Raw genomic sequence first — 22,426 nt, 5'->3', positions numbered from 1 at the left:
CGGTGACTGTTAATGAGTCACTAGCTGGTTGCATATTCATTCATCTGTGTCACATACTTGTATCAAGTGACAGGAGCTTAAGAACAAAGACAAATCAAATATTTCCTCAAGTCGCTCAACATCTAGAAAAGAAAAAAATATATAAGCAGAAAGTCATTTGACTTGAGTAGGAATATAAAATACAAAGCATGGTAAAATCTTTGCATTGTAAAATTCCTACTTTTACAACTAATGTAGAATCATACTATATTAAGATAATTATTGCTATTAATAGAAACCATAGCAAACAAATATGATTGGCTACTCGAAGTTAGCCAGCAATCTAGCTGTAAATCAACTACATTACAAAGTTTTTAGGACTAATTAATTTATAGTAAAAAGAAGAGCATTTACTCAGATTTATAAGAGCCAGATCATGTTCCTAAAATAAAATAGAAAATCTCTCTCTCTCTCTCTCTCATACACACACACACACACACACACACACACACACACACACCAAGACAGTGCACTAAAGGGGTAAAGAGTGAAATGAATGTGTATTAAGCTCTGGGGTGGGGGAAATGAAGGTTTTCAAATAGTGGGGAATACAAACTATTTTTATTCAGGGAATTCCTGATGAATAATGTTTATATACACAAATATGTATATCTGCTCTTTATACAGGCTCAGCAGAAGTACATTTGGCTACAGCTTGTGCATAATAATCTGAAGGCTAGCTGCAAAACCTTCTCTTCGTATCCCATTGATCTCTCACATACTGGTGAATAGGGATCCCTGGTTCACTGATGAACATACTGCCATACTTGTATTCACAGTTACTAATATGTCCTAAAGTATATATAACTCCAGTCCATGTCCCATCTGGTAGTGTTTCCAGTTTTGTGAATTTTATCTCCAAATCATCTTTAATAGAAAATGATGATGTTCAAAAGTATAGCAATAATTTGGACTGGAACTCTTTTTATCTCTGCTTTTAATAATATACAGTTTTATTTAACTGCAATGATCTGGGAATGTTGTCAGAATGTTTAATTTACATAGGAATTTATATATATTTGTATTACAGCAACGTCTAACAATGTGTCATTCAAGTATATTGCAGGAAAGGAGATGGATTAACTTGGTATGAAACAATTGGAAACAAAGGCTAAGGAAGGACCTTAAGAATGGAGACACTTGCTTACCACCAAGGTCAGACTCTACAGATAGCCATAGCAGCGTGAAGCCAAAAAGTAATTTCTACAGGTGGAGAGGTCCATTGTTCTTGTACAAACTTCAAAAGACTGCCATCAGCAGTCTGCAAACGGTTATGTTTATGTTTAAAATGTAATCTGCATAGAAAACCCAGGGTGTTTATTTTAACATAAAACCAGAATGTATAACGTAGGAAAGAGATATTATTTATAAGTTTTAAAAGAAAGAAGAAACCGGGCCTGGTGACTCATGCTGTAATCCAGGCGGCTCAGAAGGCTGAGACAGGAGGATTGTGAGTTCAAAGCCACCCTCAGAAACTCAGCCACCCTAAGCAACTCAGTGAGACCCTGTCTCTAACTAAATTACAAAATAGGGCTGGGGATGTGGCTCAGTTGTCAAGTGCCCCCGAATTCAATCCCCAGTACCCCTGCACCCCCCACACACAAAAAAAGAAAGAATAAAGCTGATAAAGAAACCACTGAAGTGGCTGTAGTTTGGTTGTTTTGACCCCCATGGATTTACGGGTAGGAAGCTTGGAACCCAGTGTGACAAAGTGAGAGGTGATGAGACCTTTATGATGTAGGGCTTAGTAGGAGGTAACAAGACTGGCCTATCATGTGATCTCTCTTCTCTCGTGAGCTCCTGCCACTGTGGTTCCATCCACCATAAGATGAAGTGGCTAAAGTATAGCAATCTCTCCAGAGTTGATGATTATGCTTCAAAAACTAAGCAAACCCTTTTTTCCTTATAATTATCTACCCTTAGTAATAATGTCAGAGTAGCAAATAAATAAATAAATAAATAACAAAACAAAGCAAAACAAATATCCAGTTATTCAGAGAATACAAATGTTTCTGTTTAGTCATCTCCTTTAAGTCATAGTGACTATAAGAATTTTTGAGTAGTTTTTCATTGCTAAGATCTAGAGTGCATAAGCCAATATTTACTGAGTCTCCTGAAAATGACAGAACTAATAAACAGCTTTATTAGGTTCACAATTTTAGAAAAGTTAACATCCTAGAACACCAAGCCATATTTGAGTATATGGAAAGGAGATAAATTATAATCCTTTTTAAAATCTCATGCAGCTAGAAACTGAGATACTGCACAGACCTGTAAACTTCATTATGGTATAACTAAGATGTCCATCAATGTAATATACCCACTGGCATTTACATTAAAGAGGGAGGAGAGGGAGAAGGAAAGGGAGGTGAAGGGACAAAATTCTATCCCTTAAAGTAAGCTCAGATATTTGCACTTAATGTTTCATATTATCTGATGACTTGACAGCTGTAATGGAGGAGACTGATTCCAACTTCATTTAGTATTTATCTTAGATTATTCTGTGTTCCCAACCACAGACTCAAATGGAAGCACCTTACAAAGTATTCCATGGCATAAGCATGTGTTGAAGCCAACCGGCCACTTTGTATATGAATAAGTCCCACCAAATGAATAATTTATTTATTGAGGGTTTTTTCCCCTTCAAAAGGCATAACAGATCTTTACCTGACTGTTTACACACACTCATTCAATTCATTCCAGTGACAAAGGCCAATCTTTTATCAGGTGATTACCTAGGGCATGAAGCACATGTATTATTACATGGACAGAGATTATTCTCCATGGAGCGAAAGGAGACCCATCTGGACAGTGAACCCTTGACCTAAGACTCATAAATACACTGCTGTTGCCAACTGAACTAGTTAGTAAGGGATAAAGCATTTTCAATTGGAAAATAAACCTGCTTGCTCAATTCTGTCTGCTGAATGTTATCATCAACACTTTTGTCCTAGTTTAAATAATTCTATCACTTTTGTACTTTGCTCAGAAAACTCTCATTTTCAGAGACTTAATAACCAAACACATTCGTGAACTGTGATTGGATTATTGTATCCTTGTTTGGAAAGAGTTTACAAAAGACATTTTGGAATAACTGGAGGAGTCATAAATAATTATATTTGGTGGATTACTATTATATGTATGAATTAGTGTTTTATTAATGATTTATAATATATAATTATAAAAACATAATATGTAATTTTACATGCAAATGTTCTTATTCTTAGAAATGACACTGAATATTTAGTGGTAAAGCATGATATCTATAACTTTTAAATAATACACAAACACACAGATATTGCAAATTAATAAGAAGGTGGTAGGTTTCTGGTTACTTATTATACCATTCTTTTAACTTTTCTATAGTTTTAAGAATTCTCAAAATAAAAAGTTGGGGAGTATAATTTATCTTTCCTATGTTAAGGCAGCTCGAAGAAAACACTCCAGGAAGCATCAAGGTTAAAAATTCAATATGGTAAAATGAAGATGAGAAGTCCTCCCAAGTTAGGTTTCAGAGGAAAGCAAAGTTGAATTTATTCATTCATTCAACAAATATTTATTGAATTTTTACTCTGTGCCATATAATGTGGGTATAAAATAATCAAGAACTCCTCTAGGAATTTGTAATTCAATAATAAACACAATTGTCAATTCTGTGTCCTACCTCTTTTCATTCCCTTCAACAACTATATGTAACCAGAATTTAATGCTCTGTAACTACTGCTGAAATCCTCCAGGTTTCATATTATATGTCACTTCCTGCAGGAAGATTTCTTTGACCTTCAAAGTCATTCCCTTGACAATACTATCTTCTCCTTCCCCTAGCTTTCAACTTATCAGACCATATTGTAACTGCCAACTTAACAGCCAAGGCAGTGCTTAAAAATTAGCATACTGTACTTTTCATTGCGAACTTTGGCAGTGCTGATAAGATAAGGATAATAATGTTGGCTGGAAATGCCAAATGGATATTGAAAGGGTATTTAGTTCTTTGTATATGGGTAATCTGAAAGTAATGATTATTATTACAATATGTTGTCACAGGGAAATTATCTAGTTAAGAATTCCAACAGAGACCAGAATGGAAATATATTAGCTGCCTTTTCTGTTTGGAATAATGATATCCTTAGGAACATATAGGAAGTCAAAATTTAATTTCAGTAGACCTGCCTAATATGCCTTTAAAATACACACACACACACACACACACACACACACACACACACACACTTAAAATAAAATAGAATAAGTGAAAAACTTCTAACCTGCTTGTCAACCTCAGTTTTATTTATTGAACTATTCAGTACAAAGCCTTTCCAGGTCCTCTGGCACTAGAAATAATTCTAATTATAGGACACTTCATGCCTTACTGTGTATCTTGTTACTGAGTGCTCTCTTCTCTTTTTTTCTTTCTCTTTCCCCTTCTGTCATGGATTATTAATGATGGCCAGCTGTGATTTATTAGCTGTCTTGCACAGTATTTCTTAAGTGTATCATTGACATTAGCTAATTGCCAATGCCATCACCCTGCCATAATCCCTGTCACACCGTTTTCCATTTAAACACTTGCTATTTTGCCTGACCTTCATTCATCACTGATCTCTTTTTAAAAACCAAATAAAATACAATGCTGTCTACTAGTCTCTATTTATAGGAGTGCTTTGATTCAGCACATTTAAAGTTGAAGTTGGACTTCCAGGAAGATCAAATATGCTACATGTTGTCACGCATGTACCTTTATTCTACTTAAAGCTTTAAAAAATCAACTAGTTTCCATAACATACCAATTGCTAAACTGAAGTGGTAATTCATTCTCATTTGAAAAAAAAAGGAGGAGTCACCCTGATTTGTAGCCTGGATCTTACATTTAGAGTGTTTGTGTCTGTCTACCCAGAATTTTGTTTTCTGACAATTCTAAATATCCATAGTTAATGATGTTAAGAATGACCAACTTGAAGATCTATAGGATTCTGAATATTACATTATAATCCATGCAATTTTATATGGAATACATTTGGTTGTTAAGCTCTTTTGAAATGTTATGTGTGTATAGTATTGGTGTACTAGAAAAATATTTTTAGCTGTTGTCATTAGTCTCTTTTTCTTTACAGAGGTCTTGTGTGAACAAGTGGTTGCTACATACTCTAGGCACCTTGACTCTTTCTTATTTAGGTATTTTTTCTGTGTGGGAATGAGTGAGTTATTTTCAGAATCAAGGGAAAAAATATAATGCATAGATAGAAAAATTGTTTCTCTCCAATTATAACTAGGAGAGTCTGATATTTAATTTTCCACTAACTACCCCTGTAGTTTAACAACAGTAAATGTGAACATTGCTTGTATTAACTTTAAGCAAGATTTCTATCTTACTTGTATATGCTCATGGTCCATCAGAGACTTGGCTCTTTTCCTTTGGAGGAACTGAGGCTCAAACTGTTCATGATCATGTATAAGCAATCATAGGACTTGGCCTTTAATCTTTTGTTTTCCTAATTAGTGATTATTTAGTAGGGCTTCTAGAAATCTATCCTTTTTATTATTCTATTTTATTATTAATATAGATATCACATTAGGTCTCCAGAACTTGTGCCTCTTAGAACTGAAAATTTGGATCCTTGGACCTGTATCTTTCAATTTCCCCCATGTTCCCTCTCCTTAGCTCCTGGCTATCACTGTTCTATTCTCTACTTCTATGAATTCAACCTTTTTAGGTACTTTAGATTTAGTGAGATCATACAGTGTTTGTCTATGTCTATCTTATTTTATTTAGCATAATGCCCTCTGGCTTCATCTATATTGTTGCAAATAACAGGATTTCCTTTTTTATGGTGGAATAATATTCTATCACATATATGTACCATAATTCCTTTGCCCATTCATCTGTTAATAGACATTTAGGGTGATTCTATATCTTGGCTATTATGAATAATGCTGAAATGAACCTGGAGTTGCAGATGTCTCTTCAGGATACTGATTTCATTTCCTCGGATATGCTATTACTATTTTTAATATTTGGAGGAAGCTCCATTCTTTTTTCATAATAGTTATATCAATTTTTATTCCCAGTGATATATAAAAGTTCTTTTTTTTCTTGACCCCTCTCAGTGACACTTGCTATCTCTTCTGTATTTCAGAATAGCCATACTAACTAGGTTGAGATGATATCCCTGGTCATTAGTGATATGGAGCATTTTGTCATATACCTGTTTGCTGTTTGTATATCTTTTTTTTTGAGAGAGAGAGAGAGACAGAGTTTTTAATATTTATTTTTCAGTTTTCGGTGGACACAACATCTCTATTTTATTTTTATGTGGTGCTGAGGATCGAACCCAGCGCCCGGCGCATGCCAGGCAAGCGCGATACCACTTGAGCCACATCCCCAGACCCATGTATATCTTTTCTGATAAATATTTATTTGGAATTTGTGCCCATTTTAATTAGGTTATTTGTATTTTTGTTACTGAGTTATATGAGTTTTTATATATTTTGGATGGTAACCTTTTATTGGATTTATGATTTGAAAATATTTTCTTACAGTCTATAGGTTGCCTTTTCATTCTGTTGATGAGTCCCTTGGATATTCAAAAGCTTTTTTGTTCCATGTGGTCTTATTTGTTTATATTTGCTTTCATTGTCCATGCTTTTGGGCTCATATTCAAAAAAATCACTTTCAAGACCCATGTCAATTAACTTTTCAAAACCCCATGTTTTCTTGTAGTTTTATGGTTTCAGAACTTAAGTTTAAGCCTTCAACCCATTTCAAGTTAATTTTTGTTTATAGTGTAGTACCTAGGTCCAATTTCATTCTTTTGCATGTGGGTATGTAGTTTCCCCAGCATCACTTATTAAAGAGACTTTCTTTTTCCCATTTTTGTATCCTTGACATCTTTGTCAAAAATCAAACCATTGGTTCCCGACTTACAATGTTTCAAATTTATGGTTTCTTGACATTACAAGGATGAAAAATCATGTTTATTCAGTAGAATCCATATATTGAATTTTGATATTTGATCTTTTCCTAGGTTAATATTTTGTGGTACAAGACTTTCTCATGGAGGTGGGTAGCACCAGTGAGCTGAAGCTCCCATTTGGCCACATCATCACAGGGAGAAACAATCAATACTCTTCAGTGTATTCTGTTGCTAAGCTATGATGTTTACTAGGTTAGGTCTTTTACTTATGATATTTTCAACATACAGTGGGTTTATCAGGAAATAATACCATCAACAATGTCCTCATCTCTATATGCATGAACTTATTTCTGGGCTCTCTACTGTCTTCCATTAGTCTATTATTTATTTTATGCTATACAAATACATTCTTTAATCTAAATGCCATTAATATATCCAGGAAAATTGAATTAAGACCAGCAACTCTTGCTGACTAATCCAAGAAAAGAACATGCAACTTTTTACAAAATTTTGGGTGTTGGGAATTGAACCCAGGTTCTCTCATGCATGCTAAGCACTTGCTCTAACGCTAAACTCTATCTACAGCCCTGAAACATGGTCTTTAATTTAGATTTTATTGTTTCAAAATAAACTTAATAATTCCAAAGTTGTTGATTAAAATTGTTAAGAGATTAAACAGAACCAAAATGGTTTGCTTGACTTTTTTGACTCAAAGATTATTATGTCTTTTCTAGTAACAGAAATGTGGTTAAATTTAAACATTTAGTTGTATGTGTCAACTTTACTAGGTGAAGGATATCCAGAAGGTTTGTAAAATATTATTTCTGGGTGCATCTGTGAGGGTGTTTCTGGAAGAGATTGGCATTTGAATAAGACTAAATGCAGATGATCTACCCTTACCATGGTTGTGTACCAATTTGTTGAGGGCCCAGGTTGAGCAAAAAAGTAGAGAAAGTATGTATTTGCTTATTCTTCTGGAGCTGAGACATCCAACTTCTGTCATTTGAATAATATCTCTAGGTTCTCAAGTTGGGGATGGGGGACTTATACCAGTAACCCCATATCTCCCATCCAGGTTTGTAGGCCTTCAGCCTCTGACTGAGAGTTATATCATTGATTCTCTTTTTATTGAGACCACTGTTCTTGGTCTGAATTTCTTAGTAGCTTCCTTGGTCCTTCAGTTTGCAGTGATATATCATGGGAAGTCCCAGCCTCCATAGTTACATGAACTAATTTTCATAATAAATCCATCACCTATCATTTATCTACTCCTCCATATATCTATTCATCCTATTCATTTTATTTCTCTGAAGAATCCTAATTAATAAAAAAAAGTTTTGCTCTGAATAGAAAGTTCAGAAAATAAAAAGGAAAAAATATTAATTCATCTGTAATCTTTCTTGATTTCCAGAAATAACCTCTAATAATATTTTGAATTGTGTCTTTCCAATCATCTGTTTTACATCCTCATAGCACTAGACATTTCCTCCTTTGTAGTAATAGTTATCATGCTTGAAATATTAGTTTAATGTTTTCTTTTCCTATAGACTATGATCTTTGGGAAGAAGGACTACCCCTGCCTTATGCACTGCTGTACCCAAAGTGCCTAGTATAGTATCTGGCCCATAACAGGTAGTCAGCAAATATTGGCCTTAGATAGATGGCTGCTTTCTATGCACTTATATATGCATAGAAACTCTGTAAAATAACATTTTACATACATTTTTGCTTCCAAAAATAGTACTTTGTAGTACATGTAGCATGCATTTCAAATAAAAATCTGTTTCATGCATATTTTATCGTTTTATTTCTGGTGATACAATGATTGATATCTTACTCCACTTTACTTTGTAAAATAATAAATCTTCAAGTAAACACTTCACAACATTGTACATATTCCAAGCCAGATCACACTCATATAGTAAGAAATCAATAGAGGCAAGTGTGTATATCTATCAGAAAACATTTATCTAAATATTGATAATGCTATAGTGGCTTTTCCAAATTTATTGTACAGCACCACATCTCTTTAATTTGTGACAGTTTTTCTAGGAAAGCACTTAAATTGCAATGCTCCCATGAGAATAACCGAATCTTTGTTTTTAAAGAAGATAAGGAACTAGAACAGAACAAACTGCTAGCCTACTCAGAGGAGAGGAAGTCTCCTAAGAAAATTTAAAACCAATGCAAATTTATAATAGGGACAGGTATTTTATTGTGGAAAAAACTGAAATATAATCTTATCCCATGCCCAGTAACTACATACTCTGAGAATATCTGATGCCTGTATTCATTAAATTTGATGCCTGCATTCCTCTATAATTTCTCATAAGGTTGGCAAGAACTCATTCATCAACAAGTATGATCAGCATCTCTTTTTGACCCCTTTTTAAATTATAATCTACAGAAGTCACTGTGCTAGACACATTCTAATTGCTTTCATCTTCTTCACTTTTGGTATTTTATATTAGTTCTTCTCTTACCTATCTGGCCATGTTTTTCTTTTCTTTTCTTTCTTTCTTTTTTCCTTCTTTCTTTATTTTTTAAAATTAGGCTGGTTGTTCTTTCTTTGTTCTGTAAATATTGGTGGTCTTCCATTTTCTCATACTATGAACTTTCTTCAGGCAGTCTCATACACTTTTATACTTTCTATTATAGAATTCCTCTAAACTGTCTAATATCCTGGTTTTGTCTCCTTCCATTCTCTGAAATTTTTATTACTGAGTTTACTTTTCCTCTCTATCCCAAGCTAGGCTTTCATCCTAGATTATGTGATATCCTGATGGTCCACCTAACATCTGCTTCACACATTTCCTGTGACCATTATCATCCCACCTCAGCCACCTACTCCAATGGTCATTCCTTAAAAATAACTAAGCATTCTGTGCTTGGACCAAATTTTCTTTTTCTCATTTCTTTTTAACTATACTCTCATAAGTTTTTCTAAGCCTCTCAGTTCTCTTGTCCATTGACTTTTTAATCTGTCTTCTGGTAACACTTTGATTTCACTTCCTTTTTAATACAGCTTACTTACTATAATCCAATACTTCAATTCTCTTCCTAATATTTTAAACTCCTTTGCCCAATTGTTCCTATGTTCTATCTCCTGGAATGCTACTAACCCTAAAGGAATCTTTTGTTTGCCTTCACTAAATCCACTCAGGCTCTGACATCTGCTGAGAAAATCCCGCATTATACAGGTTGCCGTAGATTCTTGACTATAACCTTCACACGACCTACAAAAATGTTTGTTACTTAGCCAACACTCCAGTTCTTCACCGTGAGTACTCCAAAATGTCCCATTATTCTCACAATCTGATTCAATCTGTATTAGTCAGGGTTTGCCAGAGGAACACAATCAAAAGAGAAGATATTGAGAGATGAAACAGACCAAATTACTGCCATATTATGTTCACGTACAAATATATGGCAACAAATCCCACCATTATGTATAATTATAATGCACCAATAAAAATGAAAAAAAAATGAACACACACACTTATTTATAAGAGGGGATTTATTAGATTGGATTATATTATATATATGATTATATATTATATATATATTATTTGGAGGGGTGAAGTTGAAGTATGCTGAGCAGAAGCCTGATTAGATTATTGTGAGGAACAAATGTGAGAAGAGGAAATGGATTATCAAGAGTATATTAATAGGGGCTGGGGATGTGGCTCAAGTGGTAGCACGCTCACCTAGCATGCGTGCGGCCCGGGTTAGATCTTCAGCACCACATACAAACAAAGATGTTGTGTCCGCTGAAAACTAATAAATAAATAAATATTAAAAAAGAGTATATTAATATTTCTAATTTGGTTATAAAGAAGAAAAAGATGGCTACTTCAAGAAGAAGAAAGGTCTTTAGGGGTTTAATTTTACTTTGGATATGTCTGTATATGAATATTTTAGAGAGAGAAAGAGTAAAGGAAAGAAAAATGTATTTGCAAAGATACAGAGAAAAGGAAGAAATAGAACTTATATCTGGAAATTTCACTTTGGTTAGGTATACATAGGGGAAAAAAAAAGATTCTTCCCTATGCCAGAGGGAAATAAGTCACAAGATTGGCACATACAATAATTGGTAGAGTGCCTGCCTTGTATGCACAATCCCCAGCACCACAAAAAAAAAAAGAACAAATTGCAAAAATATAGGAATGAACATATTCATAGCAGAGTTATTTATAGTAAAATATTTGGAAAAAATCATTCATTTCAATAAATTGTATGGTTTGGTTTGAGGGAGAGACTGAGTGATGAACTAGGAGGATGTAATTTATAAACTAAAGTTTGCAAGTTACAAGAGACATTTCCAGAGAAGTCTTTTACTTTGTAATTAGACCAATAGAGACAATTAGGACTAGGGAAAAACTAAATGGCTTCAAACCTACCTATATGTGCATCATCACTACTACATTTGGAAATAAAAGGACTAGTGCTGTAGTTCAGTGTCAGAGATGATGTTTTTCTGCCTCAATGAAGCAGAAAACAAAGATCAGAAGATGCAAGGCAATGGGTGAAATGGAGAAACTGACCAATACCCAGATGCTATCATGCTGGCTCCATTTTGTGGCTTTTTTCCCTAAAAGGTTCTCAGAATATCAAATGTATGCACATTCAAGTGTAATTCCAGAATTACTATCCATTTCTGTCTCTCAACAGAAAGAAAAGGGAGTAATAATGCCTACCACTGATGAAGGTGTGGGAAAATGAGCAACATATTCAGAGAATGAATCAGAAAACCTTTGTGCAGCCTGGCAAAAAGTATCAAAATTATTTTCTTAGGATGAATTCCATCTCTAGAAATTATTATAAAGAATGTATTGCAGGGGGCTAGGGAATAATAGCTCAGTTGGTAGAGTGCCTGCCTTGTATGCACAATCCCCAGCACCACAAAAAAAAAGAACAAATTGCAAAAATATAGGAATGAACATATTCATAGCAGAGTTATTTATAGTAAAATATTTGGAAAAAATCATTCATTTCAATTATTTGAGAAATAAATAAATCAAGTATGGTATATCCATCCATACATACAAGAAAATTTCATGGAGTTTTTTTTTAATTGTCAACAGACCTTTATATATTTATATGTGGTGCTGAGAAATTGAACCCAGTGCCTCACACATGCTAGGCAAGCGCTCTACCACTGAGCCACAGCTCCATCCCTCATGGAGATTTTCAAAAAGCCAAAAGCAAAGATAACAATTTATGTGTCAACATAGAAAGATACAAAGATATTAACAATTTAGGCAAAATATATTACCAAATGATATATATAGTATGTATGATTTCATATATAAAAACACTTATTTACTCACACATAATAAAATCTGAAAAGAGACAGATTTTTAAAAATTGCAAGACAATATAATCAAGTGTTAAGTACAAACTGTCTAGTTTAGTTTTGCTTGTTCATATTTTCAAATTATTTCGTTATTGATATATATCTTTTATAAGGAAAAAATTATTTTTAATCTTAAAAATCCAAAACTAAATAACTTGGGATAATATGTACCAATGTTCCTTTCCATCTGCATGTATAATGAGATATCTATTTAAAAAAAGGAAAATAAATTGAAAATTTGGAGCTATAAGAGTAAATGAAAAGACACTACAGGTTTTTTTTTTTCTTCTTCTTAATGTAATACGGTGCTCAAAGGTTTTCTAGAGACTTGAAAGTGTTAATGCACCTCTCTAAGTACCCAATACAAAATAAGATACAACACATTGAAATGGTCTTTCAAAATTGAATAGATATCTCAATAAAATCCAACTAATGCAGCCTCTTCCAGAGTTGAGATTAAGAACACATTTTTGGTTTAATTTGTTATATATGACAAGAGAATGCATTATAATTCATATTACATGTATAGAACACAATTTTTCAAATCTCTAGTTGTACACAAAGTAGAGTCATATCCTTCATGTCTTCATATATATACTTAGGGTAATAATGACCATTGCATTCCACCTTCTTTCCTATCCCTATCTCCCCTCTTTTCCCCTCCCTCCCCTTTTCCCCTTTGCCCTATCTAGAGTTCATTTAATACTCCCCCCACTCCCGTAGCATATTATGAATCATCATCCTTAAATCAGAGAAATCATTCAGCATTTGGGTTTTGTTTGGATTGGCTAATTTCACTTAGCATTATATTCTCCAGCCCCTTTTACCTGCAAATGCCATGATTTTATTCTCTTTTCATGCAGAATAATATTCCATGTGTATATATGCTACATTTTCTTTATCCATTCATCTACTGAAGGGCATCTGCGTTGGTTCCAAAGTTTAGATATTGTGAATTGTTCTGCTATAAACATTGATGTGGCCGTGTCCCTGTAGTATGCTGTTTTAAGTCCTTTGGGTAGAAACTAAGACCTGAGATAACTGGGTCAAATGGTGGTTCCATTACCAGTTTTTCAAGGAATGTCCATACTGCTTTCCATATTGGCTGCATCAATTTGCAGTCCCACGAGCAATGTGTGAGTGTGCCTTTTTCCCCACATTCTCGCCAACACTTATTGTTGGTTGTTTTATTAATAGCTGCCATTCTGACTGGAGTGAGATGATATCTTATAGTAGCTTTGATTTGCATTTCTCCAATTGCTAGAGATGTTAAACATTTTTTCATATATTTGTTGATTGATTGTATATCATCTTCTGAGAAGGGTCTATTCAGTTCCTTGGTCCATTTATTTATTGGGTTATTTGTTTTTTTTTGGTGTTAAGACTTTTTAGCTCTTTATATATTTTAGAGATTAGTGCTCTATCTGACATGCATATGGTAAGAATTTGTTCCCAATTAGAGGCTCTCTATTCACCTCACTGATTGTTTCTTTTGCTGAGAAGAAGCTTTTTAGTTTGAATCCATCCCATTTATTGATTAAGAACACATTTTTTTTAGAGTGGTTCTTGGTCCATATCAGATCATTCTTTTAGGAATTGAAATATTTCCATGATGGACTCAGTTTAATTTAGAACTCTTGAGAACTCAGTACATAATGTACCAGTGGAAGTGCCCTTTGCTTAGTATAATCACTGAAATAAATGATGAAAACTAATTATATAATAATATGATCAGGGGGCATTCTGAACATCAGTCATTTTAAAATGCTGAACATATGAAATAATGATAATATCAATAGTAAAAGTAAAATTATAGTTGCTATAAAGTAATGCAAATACACAGCTCTTAAGAGTCTGCTAAAATTGATACAAGGAAAAATGTTATCTTAGTTTGGGCTGCTATAACATATGCCACAGACTGGGTGGCTTAAACAACAAACATTTATTTCTCATGTTTCTGAGGCTGGAAGTCTGACATCAGGGTGCCAGCATAGTTAGGGTGTTGGTAGGGGGTCTAGTTATGGCCTCACATGGCCTTCCTTGATGCATGCCCTCAGGGAGATCATGTACCTCTTTTCCACATTCATGATTTCATTAAATGTAATTACTTTCCAAAACCTCACCCTCCAAATGCCATCACAGTGCGCTTCAACACAGGAATTTGGTTGAGGGGGGTGAGAGAGGCAGGGTGCAGGGATACAAACATTCAGTTCATAGCAAATGTCAGCATAACTTACAAAAACAGCATGTCTTCTTAGTCATATTAATGCTGGTTACATATTAACTGATGCCATTATTTTCATGAAGAAAAAATAAAACCGGATCAATTAAAGTTGGGTACTGAACCTGAATACCTAGAAGCAAGGAGACATCAGAAAGCAAACTTGGCAATACCCACTTGGTGGGTTCAGTGGCTAGGAGATGCTCAAACCCCAAGGCTGCTCTTTGGGTCCCTGTGGCATGTGATCTTATTTTGCAGGCTGATAAATCAAATTACTGCAGGATGATGTCATTAGGCATTTAAACACTACAATTCTCACTCTTCCCCTATCAACCATCACCACCCCTTTCTTTCATTCCATGTTCACTAAATAGCTTCTGATTGTGAAGTGCTTTCCCACGCAGATTTCCTGCAGGGAAGGAATGTGCTGCTGTTGCAGACTTAACAGTCCATGGCATCGCTACATTTCTCTTCTTAGCTAGTTGTCGTTCTCATTTATACAAGCCACTCTTTTGAGCTCAGCTGATGTATTTTAGATATCTAGAAACTAAATATAGTTTAGGAATGCTAACCAAATAGGGTGAAATTTTCAGACTGTTTTACTCATTCATAGAAATTGGTTCCTTTCTGACAGCCTTCTCCTTCCTCCCAGATTCTGCCCTCCTCATGGGTGATTTAAACATCCATATGGCTGTTTCACCAATGTTCAGCCTCTTGGATATTTAACATGCACATATTCTATTAACATTTCTTTTATTCTGCTTCAGTCACCTGCTCCCATGGCCATACCCTGGATCTCATTACCACTTAAAACTGTTTTATGCTGCAGATCACTAATTCAGTTATTTGACTACAATACAGGTTTCTCATGGATTCTTGTTGTCATTTTCTAAAGTTTTTTTTTAAACTCAGTCACACTTTTTTATGATAAAAATACCTAACATACATTTTTTAAAAAAAATATTTTTAGTTGTAGATGGGCACAATATCTTTATTTTGTTTATTTAGTTTTATGTGGTGCTGGGGATAGAACCCAGGACCTCACACATGCTAAGCAAGCACTCTACCACTGAGCTACAACTCCAGCCCTCTAAACATAAAATTTACCATTCTGTTTTTAAGCATATAGTTTAGTGGAATTAGGTATATTCACATTGTGCAATCATACATCTTCAGAACTCTTGTTATCTTGCAAAACCAAAACTCCATGCCATTAAACCATAACTCCTCATTCCTTTCTCCCTTCAGTGCTTGGCAACTACCATTCTATTTTCTGTCTCTGTGAACTTGACTACTTAGGATGTCTCATAAATGGAATCATCTAGTGTTTGTCCTTTTATGATTGGCTTCTTTTGCTTAGCACAATGCCCTCAAGTTTCATTTATGTGATACCATGTGGCAGAACTTCCATCATTTTTAAGGTTGAACAATATCCCATTGTGTGTACATGCCATCTTTTGTTAATCCATTCATCTGTTGATGGACACTTAAGTAGCTTTACCTATTGTAAATAATGCTGCTATGAAGATGGATGTACTCATTCATGTTTCTTGTTAAGCTGAGAGACTCTATAACTAAGTTGATTATGAACAAAACCAGTACTAAAATGATTCCTCAAATATTTGCCATATATCTTCCAACTTTAGTTTTTCTGAAAATGGAAGTGATAATTCACATCTAACTTGTAATAGTACTTTTTTAACTAAGCTGTTTTTTACTTGTAAAATGATGTTCACTAATGGGGTATGCTATCAATGAATGCAAGTACTTGATTAATGCTGCCTAGCTAACCTGTGTTTATGGAACACCCAAAGATATGTGAGGTATCACACTCAGAAGGTGCAGACTAATAATACTGATACCAGTGGAGTATCCAGGTGGGGTCCAGTTTCTTGGTGTCCTGAACAAAGAATTGAGACAAGACACACAGAAGTAACAGGCAAAGCACAGATTTACTGGAAAGGGAAGGTAAAGATAACACTCCATAAAGTATAGCAGCATAGCTGAGCAAGAGAAAGTGGCTCTAGGCCCTCATTCTTGGTTAAGTCTTGCCCTATATGATGAGTTATGACTCTCTCTCCTTTCTGTATGAATTTGTTTGAAGACCTTGACCCATTTGTTCCCAATGTTCCTTTATTTTTTGCCTATTTAGAATACAGAAACTGTGGTAGGAATTGCTATGGGAGATAAGCTATCATGGGTGGGAGTTGTCATAGTGATGGGACCTTTCCTAAACAGGGACATGATGACTCATTCATCTTATAATCCAGCTGGCATTTTTTTTTTGTATCCTGTCTGCCATCTTGATATCCCTAAATTCTTACTTTAATATGGCTTTCAAATATAGTTCTTTGAAGGCTTTCTAAGTATTTGCATGACCAACTCCTCTTGTTTAGGTACAGGGGAGAATTTTATTTTCCTATTCTCCCTGAAGTTAGGGAAGGCCAAGAGATGAGTTCTGCTGAATAAAATTTCAAAAAGAAGTGTATGTGTTCACCTCTTTTAGTGAAGCAGTGTGGGTTTGCTTCTATGCCAAGGCTCTCTCTTCTTCTGCTCATCAACTAAGGAGGTGACTTGTTTCAGGTGGCATAGATATAGGATGATAAAACTGCTAACAGTCACTGAGGAGCTGCATGGAAGGCATTTGCCCCAGAGAGTTGCCCAGAACCTCAATAGACTTTTTGTTAAGCAATAAACAAACCATGAAAAATGGGATTCTTTGCTTTTGCAATGTGATCTCACCTATCCTGACTAATAGTGAAGTATTTAAGTAAATTTTGGGTTGATACACATTTGTGAACCATGCTTCTATGAAAATGATATTGCTGATTTAGATAAATTCCCCAAATATATTGACTTTAAAAAATTAGGTACAGAATATAATGCATAGCATACTGCCATTTGTATAAAATATAAATAAATATACATGCAATGAATGCCTGTCCACATACACAAAAACTTGGTAAGAATGACTATTTCTGGAAATAGGAAAGGAGGACAAACTAGCTAGATATGAAGTATTTTTCACTGTCAGATTTTTTCCCCTCTATATGCATAAGTTATCTGGAAATAATTAAATAAGTAAATATTAAAAGCTTCAATGAAAGTGGAAATTAATCCAGTGTTCAGATGATCAGAAAGTAAAGAATAAATTTGAGATATCAAGTGGATCCATAAGTACAAGAATTTTTGCCTCTTTTGCTTGTTAATGGGAGGTGTGTACTAATTGAACAAAATATCAGTTCTCATTATGCTGAAAAAAATTTTCGTCCTTTGAAATTTTCATGTGTCCAGAAGTAGGTAATGTCTTTTGTATGTAATTAAATTTAATAAAATGATTCCCTTATTTTTGTTTTGGCATACTAAGATAGTGATACCCCATTTCAAAAAAAATTTAATTAAAATAATAAAAGAATATGTTTTAATAAAAGATAAATTCAAACAACAAAAATATTGAGTCAAATTCAATGATTTGGAGTTGGCCAAGAATTAAATGATTGTGAATGAAAGATATGTATGAGTTGATAGCTACCTAGAAAAAAAAAAAGGTAAGCTGTTTTATAATTCAGAAATCACTTTATAGAAAATAATTTTGGCTTTAAGGTATGACAGCCTGTATATAGCTGTTCCTGAATTTTGTTTAGAGTGCTTTGATTAGAAGGATCCAGACCATAGCACTCATTTGTTTCAAGTTGCCATATATTTTGCCTAATAGATCTGTTTTGATCTTTGTCTTGTGATTTGGTAGAATTTGTACTGATAGAAATAACATTACTTACAGGAACAATTTTCCTACTTTTTCTAGAGAATTTTGAAGAAAAGGGAAGATTTTTTTCAACCTTGTAGACCCGTGGTAGTTCTATCATGAGTCATACAACATTTTCTAATTTCTCAACAATGAAAAAGGAAAATGAATTGCTTGGTGTGTGTGTGTGTGTGTATACAGCCCATCTCTGCCTCCAAATAAAGGTGATGAGAGTACTAAGGTAACTCAATGAAACTAAAGCAATCACCTTTCTTCTTCACAGGCAAAAGTAGCCCAGTGACCCAGAAAGGAATATGGGGGCATACCCTGGTGGCAGAGCTCTGCCTCCCAGCAACTATGCTCTGGGCATAAGTGCAGGCAAGAACCTATCCGATTCTATTGAAGATTAGGTTTGCCAGTAGCCACTTTCTGGGCTGAAATTAGGAGGCTTTAACTTTCTAAGCTGCCACTTATAACTCAGACTCCCTTCCCTGGCTCAGAAGGTTTCTGACTAGTGCCTGGTCCTGCATGGCCTCTTACCTTCAGACTGTTCACTCAGGCATCTTTTGTGGACACATTTCTCCTTCAGAATCTTTCCCCCTAACCCTTCAACTTTTTTTTCAAGTATTTTTTAAAAATTTTGGATAGACACAATACCTTCATTTTATTTATTTATTTTTATGTGGTGCTGAGGATCAAACCCAGTGCCTCACACGTGCAAGGCAAGCACTCTACCAACTGAGCTACAGCCCCACCCAACCCTTCAACTTTCATACTTATCCTTGCTTACCCAGCACCTGACTTCATTCATAATTTTTTTTTGTAGTCTTTGACACCCCTTGCCCATTATCATTTAAACTCACTCCTTTGATTATGCTACTTCTGACTGCTAAGGGAAAATATTTCACCTTGCTCTGCTCAGCCTCTACCTCCTCCTTGGCTTCTGCAGGCAACACCCTGCAACATACCCTAATCCCTTGGAAGGAATCTAGACAAGCATATAGGATATTTCAAGACAATGAATGTATCCAGGAAGTTATATAACTAGTCACCTCCAGTATGGAGAGGAAATATGACAGCTAACTTGTCATTGCACTTGTCAGTGTTATGTGATATTCTTCCCTCAGAAGCTAAACATGACTTCAATAAATTATAAGATTGTCAAAATTCTTTTGCAGCACTAGAATTGTGTTGCATTGAAACAAGGCTGTTTTAAGCCTAAAATTCTTTCATAGAATCAGATAATTTTTTACAAAAAAGATTTTTCTTTTATTTCACTCCTAGGTTGACAATTATTTTTATAAATAGACCACACATTAATTATAGTGACATTAGATGGTTGACTTTTTAAGTTGTCTTCTATGTATGTGTGTGAGGAGGGGATGGCTTCCAGCATCTTAAAAGATTTGAGCAAAATTCTTCATTCTATAATCCCCTCTGTTACAGAAGCCACAAAAGCCAGATATCCCGTCTTCACGTTCCTGGAAACTCTCATTCAGACATGTGACCAAGACTCTGTTCATGAGCAATTTTCCTGTACAGATACAAGAACATTAGAAAATCATTCGTGTGCTGTTTTATTTGAGAGATTTATCTTAAAAAGAACTTTTCTCATGCTCCATCCTCATTGACTTGTAACAATAATCAAGTCCAAGCATGTTTTGGGGGAGATTACCAGGCTATAAACAGAAGGAAATGTACAATATGATAAAAGATTAGCATGATTAGGAGGAATCCTAGATATCCCTTGTGTAGCATCTATACACTGCCTCAGTCCCCTAACTTTTTACATTACATTTACCATGAATAGTTGGAATCCATTCCCTCAAACATCTGTGCAACAGGGACTTTACAAGTTTCTGTAGTGCCTTTATGTAAATCAGGAAAGGAAGTATCTTTCAAAATACTTCACCGATATTTGTCAGAATGTTATTTTACTGATTTTATTAGAAAAAAGAGACTTCTCTGATTTAAACCAAAAATTATCATAAAATATGCAAGTACAAGGTTCCATAATGTAAGCAGCACACCTTTTTTTGTGGCAGACATGACCATCACCCCCTCCTTAGCCTGTTTTCCAATAGTATGTGGAAATCAAAGAGCTAGTTTGAGGTCACTGCTTCTAACTCGGTAGAACCATAAGGTTAATTTTTTTTTTTTTTGAGAGAGAGAGAGAGAGAGAGAGAGAGAGAGAGAGAAAGAGAGAGAGAGAGAGAGGAGAGAAAGAATTTTAATATTTATTTTTTAGTTTTCAGTGGACACAACATCTTTGTTTGTATGTGGTGCTGAGGATCGAACCCGGGCCGCACACATGCCAGGCGAGCGCGCTACTGCTTGAGCCAATCCCCAGCTCAGAACCATAAGTTTTTTTTATCAGATGAAAGAAATCTTTGAGTACCAAAATTCTAATTTAGCAGAGACTAAATAAAGAAGGGAAAGAAGATCATTAGGTTGAATAGAAAGAGGTTCTATCTCCATTTAATTTTACACCCATTATAATAGTTCTTTCTGTGTGCATTCATTCTGAATGTTTGTGTCTCTCCAACACTAATATGCTGAAACCTACCCACCAAAATGATGGTATGAAGAGTGAAGCTTTTGGGAGCTGACTTGGTACTCATATAAGCAAAAATTGAACAGATATGTGTTCTTTGTCCCTTACATATGAGGACACAGAAAGAAGTTCCCAACTACTAAGCACAACAAAGTCTCATCAGACACTGAACCTGCAGGCATATTGACCTTGGACTTCCCAACCTCCAGAACTGTGAGAAATAAGTTTCTGTTGTATATAAATTACCCATTTTAAGGTATTTTTGTTAGAATAACCTGAACTAAGACTCTATAGGTGAAAGAACACCAAATACTTGTCTCTGATTCAAAGCTTCCATGCTTTGGATATTTTAAGTTTGTCCCCAAAGGTTCAGTTGTTGAAGTCTGTTTCCTCAGTAGGGTGGAGGAACCTATAAGAAACAGAGCCTGGTGGAAGGTTCTTGAGTTTGTGGGACTTTGTCTTGTTCCTTGACTCATGATGGGTTTTACTCTGTCACATGCTCTGCCATGATGTGCTGCTTTGCCACAGGCCTAATGCAGCAAGGCTAGTTGATCAGGGAGTAGAACTTTCAAAACTATGAGCTAAATCCTAATACCAGATTTTAAACTATACAAAAACAGCATGGTATTGGCACCAAAATAGACATGTAGACCAATGGTACAGAATAAAAGAGATAAACCCACATAAATATGGTTATTTCATACTAGACAAAGGTGCCAGAAACATACATTGGATAAAAGATAGCCTCTTCAACAAATGGTACTAGGAGAACTGGAAATCCATCTGCAGCAAAATAAAATTAAACCCCTATCTCTCACCCTGCACAAAAATCAATTTAAAGTGAATCAAAAACTTAGGCACTAGAACAGAGATCCTGCAGCTAATAGAAGAAAAAGTAGGACCAAATCTCTACCATGTTGGCTTCTTAGGAACTTCCTTAATCAGACTCCTAATACACAAGGAGTAAAATCAAGAATCAATAAATGAGATGGACTGAAACTAAAAAACTTCTTCTCAGCAAAGAAAACAATAACATGAAGAGAGAGCCTAAAGAATGGGATAAAATCTTTACCACATACACGTCAAATAGAGTACTAATCTCCAGGATATATAAAGAACTCAAAAAAACTAACATCAAAAACCCCAAATAACCCAATCAATAAATGGGCCAAGGAAGTGAACAAACACTTCACAGAGGAAGAAATACAATCAATCAACAAACATGAAAAAATGACCCTTATCTCTAGCAATTAGAGAAATGCAAATCAAAACTACTCTAAGATTTCATCTCACTCCAGTCAGAGTGCAATTATCAAGAATACAAGTAAAGTTTTGGTGAGAATGTGGGGATTGAAAACTGGTGCAACCAATTTGGAAAGCAGTTTGGAGATTCCTCAGAAAACTTGGAATGGAACCACCATTTGACCCAGTTATCCCACTCCTCAGTTTATACCCAAAGGACTTAAAATCAGCATATGACAGTGACACAGCCACATCAATGTATATAATGTATTGTGAGCTCACAATAGCTAAACTATGAACCAACCCAGATGCCTTTCAACAGATGAATGGATAAAGAAAATGTGGTACATATACATAG

Source organism: Ictidomys tridecemlineatus, chromosome 1, assembly GCF_052094955.1.
Source record: "Ictidomys tridecemlineatus isolate mIctTri1 chromosome 1, mIctTri1.hap1, whole genome shotgun sequence".
Lineage (NCBI taxonomy): Eukaryota > Metazoa > Chordata > Mammalia > Rodentia > Sciuridae > Ictidomys > Ictidomys tridecemlineatus.
Note: the sequence above shows the minus strand (reverse complement) of the source record.